Here is a 7,279-nt window from a genome sequence, read left to right on the forward strand (position 1 = left end):
CTGACAGTTCCAGGTCTGCTGCTGATGTTAAAGAGACTGCTTAGTGGTCCACCAGCTTGAAAGGAGGGGGCAGCGTTCCTTCCGGAAGGACTTACTGGTCATCCTTCAATCCTTCATTGCTTCCCCCTGTGAGCCAGCACCTTCCACGACGAAGGACACACAATCCCAGGCCCTCAGTCCTGGGAGGCTCCCTTCTCAAAAGCAGGAACTCCAATGGCAGATCTATTTTTTTAAAATATATTTTATTGATATTTTACAGAGAGGAAGGGAGAGGGATAGAGAGTTAGAAACATCGATGAGAGAGAAACATCGATCAGCTGCCTCCTGCACATCTACTGGGGATGTGCCCGCAACCAAGGTACATGCCCTTGACCGGAATCCAACCTGAGACCCTTCAGTCTGCAGGCCGCTCTATCCACTGAGCCAAACCAGTTAGGGAGGCAGGTCTATTCTTGCCATTAGAATCCCATCGTTCATATCCAGGCTCTGCTCTCTGTCAGCCGGGTGACTTTGAGCGTGTCCTCTAACCTCGCTGGGCTTCATTTTCTGACTTATAATTGGTGATCACAAAAAAAAAGTGAAGGTGCTGATTTTTACTGTAATTGCCAGCTAACGCATTAGCAGGCCTCGTGTTCACGGACACTGGCAGGAGACACAAAACTATGACTCTGAGGAAAAGCACAGTCTCTCACTCACAGCAGGAGCAGGGCCAGATGGCCATTCCCCGGTGCCCCGTGCCCACGCCTCCGTTCCATGGGGCTTTGGAGAACCCAGAGGTGGAAGGGGCCTTCATAGGGCCATGCATTTGATCATCCAGTATTTCTTTATGAAGATCAGGGTTTCATGCTCATGTCCAGGCAGTTGCTTTTGTCTCTTTCCATAGTCTTTGCCATGTCAGGGCACTTACCTGTTCTTCACAGGGGCCAGGCTCAGAGTCTAAATATTCCTCATGGGCTTCCAGCTGACCAGCTGCCTCGCCAGAGGACCTGCGCCCCAAGCCCTAGATTCCGCGGCAGGAAACCCCTCCTTCCCGCCTCCTCTCTGCAGACCTGGTTTTATTTTGCCCCAGTCTTTTTGGGGTTTTTTGTTTGTTTGTTTCTCTTTTTTGTTAATCCTCACCCAAAGATATTTTTCCATTTATTTATTTTTTTTAAGAGAGTTTGGAAGGGAGAGGGAGAGACAAAGAGAAACATGGATGTGAGAGTAGCACATCGATTGGTTGCCTCCTGCACGCACCCCTACCAGAGCCAGGGAATCCAAAACCAAGGTACGTGCCCTTGACTGGAATAGAACCCGGGAACCTTCAGTCCGTGGGCCAATGCTCTATCTACTGAGCAACACCTGCTAGGGCTTGCCCCAGTCTTTTCAGTCAAACACCACTTCCCATCCATGTCCCGGCTTCCAGAATTTTATCGACATGGCATGCTTCGCTTGCTAGATCTACCCCCCTTTTCTTTCAGGAGGAATAAAAAAATCAATTTTGAGGAGGAAGCACAGCTGAATAGAACAATTCCTGAGAGCATGTGTTCAGAGGGTGTGTTCTAAGGTCTTACACGTGTTTTTACCTTCTCCCAAGTCCAGAGTTGTTAGTCTGTGTCCACAAACCTAAGGTCCCTGATGCTGTGACATTTATTTACTTTCCTTTGCTCCTTTTTTCTCCCCTAGAGGTAATAAACAATTTCTTTTCCTCTGGAGACCTTTTGACACAAACACCATTTTTCCAAATCCTTCAAGGGATTGTAATTATTGCATCTTCCAGGGGAAGTTAATGTCACGTGACCTCGTGTAAAATTCCTGTCTTCACTCTTCCCATCAGCCCCGTCGTCTGCCTGAATCCATTTCCCTGACGTGGAAGAAATCGATCTTTGAATGATCTGAACACAGTGAAAAGTATTATATGAATGTCAGCGATTATTTAAAGGAAAGTGCTCTACAGAATTTAACTTAAAGACCGTGCTACTTTCCCCCAAATCATTATTTTGGTTGATGTCTCTGTATACTCTCCAATTCCTTGATATTCTTCTTAAACTGTGAAATTCCATCCTAGATGTCATACCTTGAGAAGAAACTCACCCAGCCAAACGCCCTGCTCCGTTTCCATTCCGCTGCCACGGCCTCCAGTGTTCTGTGGGCTTTTGAAGTGGAGGCGGAATTCCATTTTCTCAAATGCCATTGTGCTGTGCAGTTCTCCAAAGGGAGCGTTTCCAGATTCCAAGACCCATGAAAAGGGCTAGTGACAGTCCAAATAGTCATTTACTGACTCAGAGACAGAAAAATTCTGTTCCCCAGACACATTCAGGAACCTGTCACCTCATGGCCTCTTCAATGCAAATCTCGTCCCTTTAGTCAGGTATTAGCTATGGCAGATAACTGAGGAGAGTGGAAATTGTTATTTAATACTTTACACTTTCAACTATTACTTTAGATTAAAATGCTTGCTCGTATGCGCTTTTAAGACTACTGGCTGCCGTGTTGTCAAGAAGAGGGTAATCAAGAATGTCAAAAGCATTGGCACGTCCTGTTATTTTTTTTCCATCACCATTTATCCCTCCCTACCCCTTCCACCTCCCCCCCTCCCCCCGCCGCCTCCCCCCACCCTATCATCACTACACTTTTGTCTGTGTTCTGGGTCCCTGAATGTTTCTTTCTCTCTCTCTCTCTCTCTTGCTCAATCCCTCCACTATCACCTCCAACACCCCCCAACCCCCTATCCCCGCCCCAGAGCTGTCTGTCTGCTTTCTATCTGTGACTGTTAGTTCAGTTTGTTCATTAAAAAAAAAAAAAAAAAGCATTGGCACTTCCAATGGACATGAACCTGGAATTCAGAATGGGTGGGACTGAGTCACTGAGTAAACCCAACTCTGAATTCATGAAGTGTTCTGAGATGTTTCGCAACAGCTTTTGGGTTGCAAACGCTCCACACCTCAGAAGTCCCATAAGGATAGCCTTTCCATGCTAGGTTCACGTCTGGGGCAGCTTTTAAACACGGTCACACGTTTTGTGAGCTTACTCCATCATGAGGTAGGGTCTATGTGGCCTCTTTTCTTATTTTTTTATCCTCATACGAGTTTATTGATTTTAGAAAAAGAGGAAGAGAGGGAGAGGAAGAGGCAGAGAGGAAGAGGCAGAGAGAGAGAGAGAGAGAGAGAGAGAGACATCAATGGGTTGCCTCTAGTATGCACCCCAACCAGGGATATAACGTTTGGTGTATAGGACGACGCTCCAACCAGCTGGGCTACCTGGCCAGGTCTCTGTCTCCTCTGAATTTAGGTGAGCTCATGACTCCTCCGAGCAATAGAACATAGTGCAGATGGCGGTATGTGACTAAGGCTGGCGCCACACAGCTTCGTCCTGTGATCTGGCGCACTCCTTCCTGCAGCCTTGAGTCATCACATAAGAAGCCTCACTACCCTGACAAAGCCCAGGTTACACAGAAAGGCCACGTAAAGACATGCTGGTTGACAGCTCCAGCTGAACCCAAATTTGAGTCATCCCAGCGCTGGCACGAGATAAATGAGCGAAAATCTGTCCAGATGATTCCAATCCCAAGCCAGTCAAGCTCATTCCGTTTCAGTCTTCTCATCCTTGACTCTAGACCTGGGCAGAGATGAGCCCTCCAAGCCGTGCCCAGTCTGAATTTCTGAGGCGCCCAGTGGTGAGCACAGTAACCTGGCTATTGTTTTATGCCACTACATTTTGGGATGGTTCATTGTGCTGCAATGGCCTTGAAAATGTTTTGTTCTTTGCTAGATACAATTCAAACATGGCATTGAATAACCTTTAGATCACTCACCTTGCAAAAGTCAAGAGAAGCACAACAAATTACAGTACCTGTTGAAATCAGCACTCTTATGCCTCTCAAACTATCCATCCTCCTCCCTCCCTTCCTTCTTTCCTTCCTTCCTTCCTCCTTCCCTTTCTTCCTCCTTCCTTCCCCCTCTCCCTCTCTCTAATCCTCCTCCTCCTCCTCCTCCTCCTTCTTTATGTAAGCCCATTTTGCACTTTTAAAAACGTAGACCCTCTTAGAAATACATGCACTTTTCTGATGAAATAAATTATACTGAGAGAGTAGAATGAGGGTGTATCAGAAGTTCTGATGGAGATCATCTATGTCACTTAAAAAATAAATTACAGCCGCGTCCTGATGGCTCAGTTGGTTGGAGTGTTGTCCTGTATACCAAAAGGTTGTGGGTTTGATTCCTGGTCAGGGCACATACCTAGGTTTCAGGTTTGATTCCTGCTCAGGACTGGTACAGGAGGCAACTGGCTGATGTCCCCTCCCTCCCTCCCTCCCTCCCTCCCTCCCTCCCTCCCCCTTCCTCTCTGAAATCAATAAACATATCCTTGTGAGGATTTAAAAAACAAACAAATTTCAAAAAGTACACAAAGTCAGGGTAAGAGATGGAGAGATGGAGCTGGAAGATGTTCCCAATAATATACCTTAACTATTAATTAGCCTTGTTTGATCGCTCATGTGCCATTTTTAATTTACAAAGTACTCCTGGTCCACAGCCTTTTCCTCTTCATTGTTCCTCATGTCCAGTACACTGCTTTCTTGAATACTCAGAAGGCACAATATCATTTATATTCAAGTGATTCTCTAACATTATACATACCCCCTTTTCCGATACATTTTAAAGAATTTTAATATCTGTGTCAAATATAATTTAAAAAACACTAGATGTCATCTGCGTCCTTTGCAATTAAAGATATAGCGAGAGAATTTCACAGAAGCATATACTGAATAAACTTGGGAGATAAATGCTCATTGAGCAATAAATACTTTAGGGAAACTTGGGATAGATATGCTCATTCAAAAATAAAAAGCTTTCCTCTGAGGTCATTCAGCTATTTTTTGGAATGAGACAGAGCTAGTAAGGGAGTTGGCAGGTGAGTGAATAACAGGTGATTATTTCTTAAGAGACCCCTGACTAGAAATAAGCAACCCATTTCAAAGGGGTCAGGCTTCAAAGCAAATTACAGGTTGAATGTTCGCGACGATACCCATAGGTCATACATCCTGATCAAGGAATCCTTGGCCCTTTGAAGATTGTAAACACGTGACAACAGTTAACCTCACCATCCCTGTGAATAGGTATATTATGTCAATTTTACAGACAAGGAAACCAAGAATATAATAGATGAGAGCTAGGACTTACTGAGTCCAAATGTAGTTTTATCTGCCCACGAATGGCTTCTGGATTTTGTCTTTGTTCCCATACGTGTTCCCATACATGCATGGCTGCTCAAGGTCATACATACATACATACATACATATTTGGCTGCTGGAGGTCATACATACATACATGGCTGCTGGAGGTCATACATACATACATCACTGCTGGAGGTCATACATGCATGCATACATACATGGCTGCTGGAGTTCATACATACATAAACACATACATACATGGCTGCTGGAGGTCATTCTGCTAAAGAAGAGCCATCTCCATTCCGGGCCGGAGATGACTGATCCGGGTGGACTCTTCGTGTTCCTGTGCCCATCCCTGTATGCCCAGGGCGTTGGGCATACAGGGCTGAGAGGAAAGGCCAGTGGAATCATGGGAGCAGAGTCACACTGTTGCCATTTCCTCAGTGGAACACTTCATGCTACAGTCCCGCGTCGACTCTGATTCCCATAGTCCCTGAAGCTTGGCTGCCAGTGTCTCCTTGGGTTCAGAGAAAGACTGATGAACACGCTCAGGCCATTTCTCTGTGGCCTCAGCCAGAGCGGGTTCCGGTGATTGGGACACTGTGAGATCCTAGTACAGGCTGGGCATGGAGGGGCGGGCACCACTTCCATATCAGGCGGACACTAGACACCGTAGGTAGGAGAGAACAAATGTTATGAGGACAAACCTGAAATAAACATTTTAAGGATTCTATCCCAAGAGGTGGGGTCAGGTGACAAATTTCAAATATAAGCTTCATTCAAATGGTGTAGGGAAGGGAATGGAAATCTATGTAATACTGTATTCTTTGAATCATAGAGCATTCACAACACCAGGTCCTCAGATAGGCAAACCCTTATATGGCCATTTGAGCAACTGTCTCAGAGCCACAGGCTTGCCAGGGATTAGGCCAGAAATAGAACTCAAAAAATGGAGCTCCAAGCCCACTCTAACCACGAACACCACTCCCTTCCTACAGTACGTTCAGTGTGAAATAGTCTTTTGGTTTCTCTTCATGCTTGTAGTCAACTGGAGGAGGGTGGCAAAATTAAAAACAGGCCCTGCCCTAAAAAATGCATTTCCCCCCCTCCCATTCAAAAACCTCCCAATTCAACCAAAAAATAATTTAAGAAATTTTATGGAAATTAGTAACCCAACGTTTCATTTTTTTACTACCTACTTTATTTTATTTTTTATGCTGAGGCTACTAAAAACTAAGTGTGGAAACTTCTCATCAGTACGCGAATTGCGACTATTTTTGCCTCTGAGCAGCAGCATCTTTTAGAGAGGGAGCATCATGAATAAGGGCCTGTTTTCTTCAGCTCCTCTGGCCAGACCGACTCTGACAAGGAGAGATTATCCACAAAGAGGAAACTCACTTCTCCATTTTAAGTTCTATCAGACGGCTCATTTGCATGATGTTGTTACTTTTCCAGAGGGAAGGTGAATTAGCATTTTCACAAACACAGAATTCAGAGGTGAAGGCAGCTGGGTGTCCAGAGGCTCGGCAGTTCATGAAAGAGGCTCTTTTCCCGGGAGCTTCCTGTTTGGAGCCCCTTCCAGGGCTCCGCGAAGGCAGTCGGAGGGCTGTGTGCTCCGCACGCAGGCCCAAGGTGACACTAGTTACCGTGTTTATTCCCTTCTGGTGTGTTTGGGCAGCCTGCCTGCAGACGGGGGGCTGGCCAGCTGTTTGCCTTTGCAGATGTGCTCACTAATTTTTTTTTTCTTTCTGATGGAGATAGCTTTTAATGACACTGATTTAAATTAGGAGAATTTTGTTCTTCTTCTTTAGATTCCACATATGAGTGAGATCATGTGATACTTGTCTTTCTCTGACTGGCTTATTTCACTTAGCAAGATATCTCTGGGCCCATCCATGCTGTCTCAAAGGGTAAGAGACCCTTGGCCCAGGGGCATGGGTACCTCGAGTAGACGGGCATATCTCAGAGGGGAGGCAGGTGGGGAGGACCGGGAGAGATAATAAAAGAACTTGTGTGCCTGTATGCATAGCCGGTGGACACAGACAGGAATGTGGAGAAGGCCTGGGAGGGGCCAGGGCGGGGTGGAAAGGGGGCAAAGCGTGGGGGGTGGTTGATGGGGGGCATCTG

This window comes from Myotis lucifugus, unplaced genomic scaffold (assembly GCF_000147115.1).
Source record: "Myotis lucifugus unplaced genomic scaffold, Myoluc2.0 scaffold_317, whole genome shotgun sequence".
Lineage (NCBI taxonomy): Eukaryota > Metazoa > Chordata > Mammalia > Chiroptera > Vespertilionidae > Myotis > Myotis lucifugus.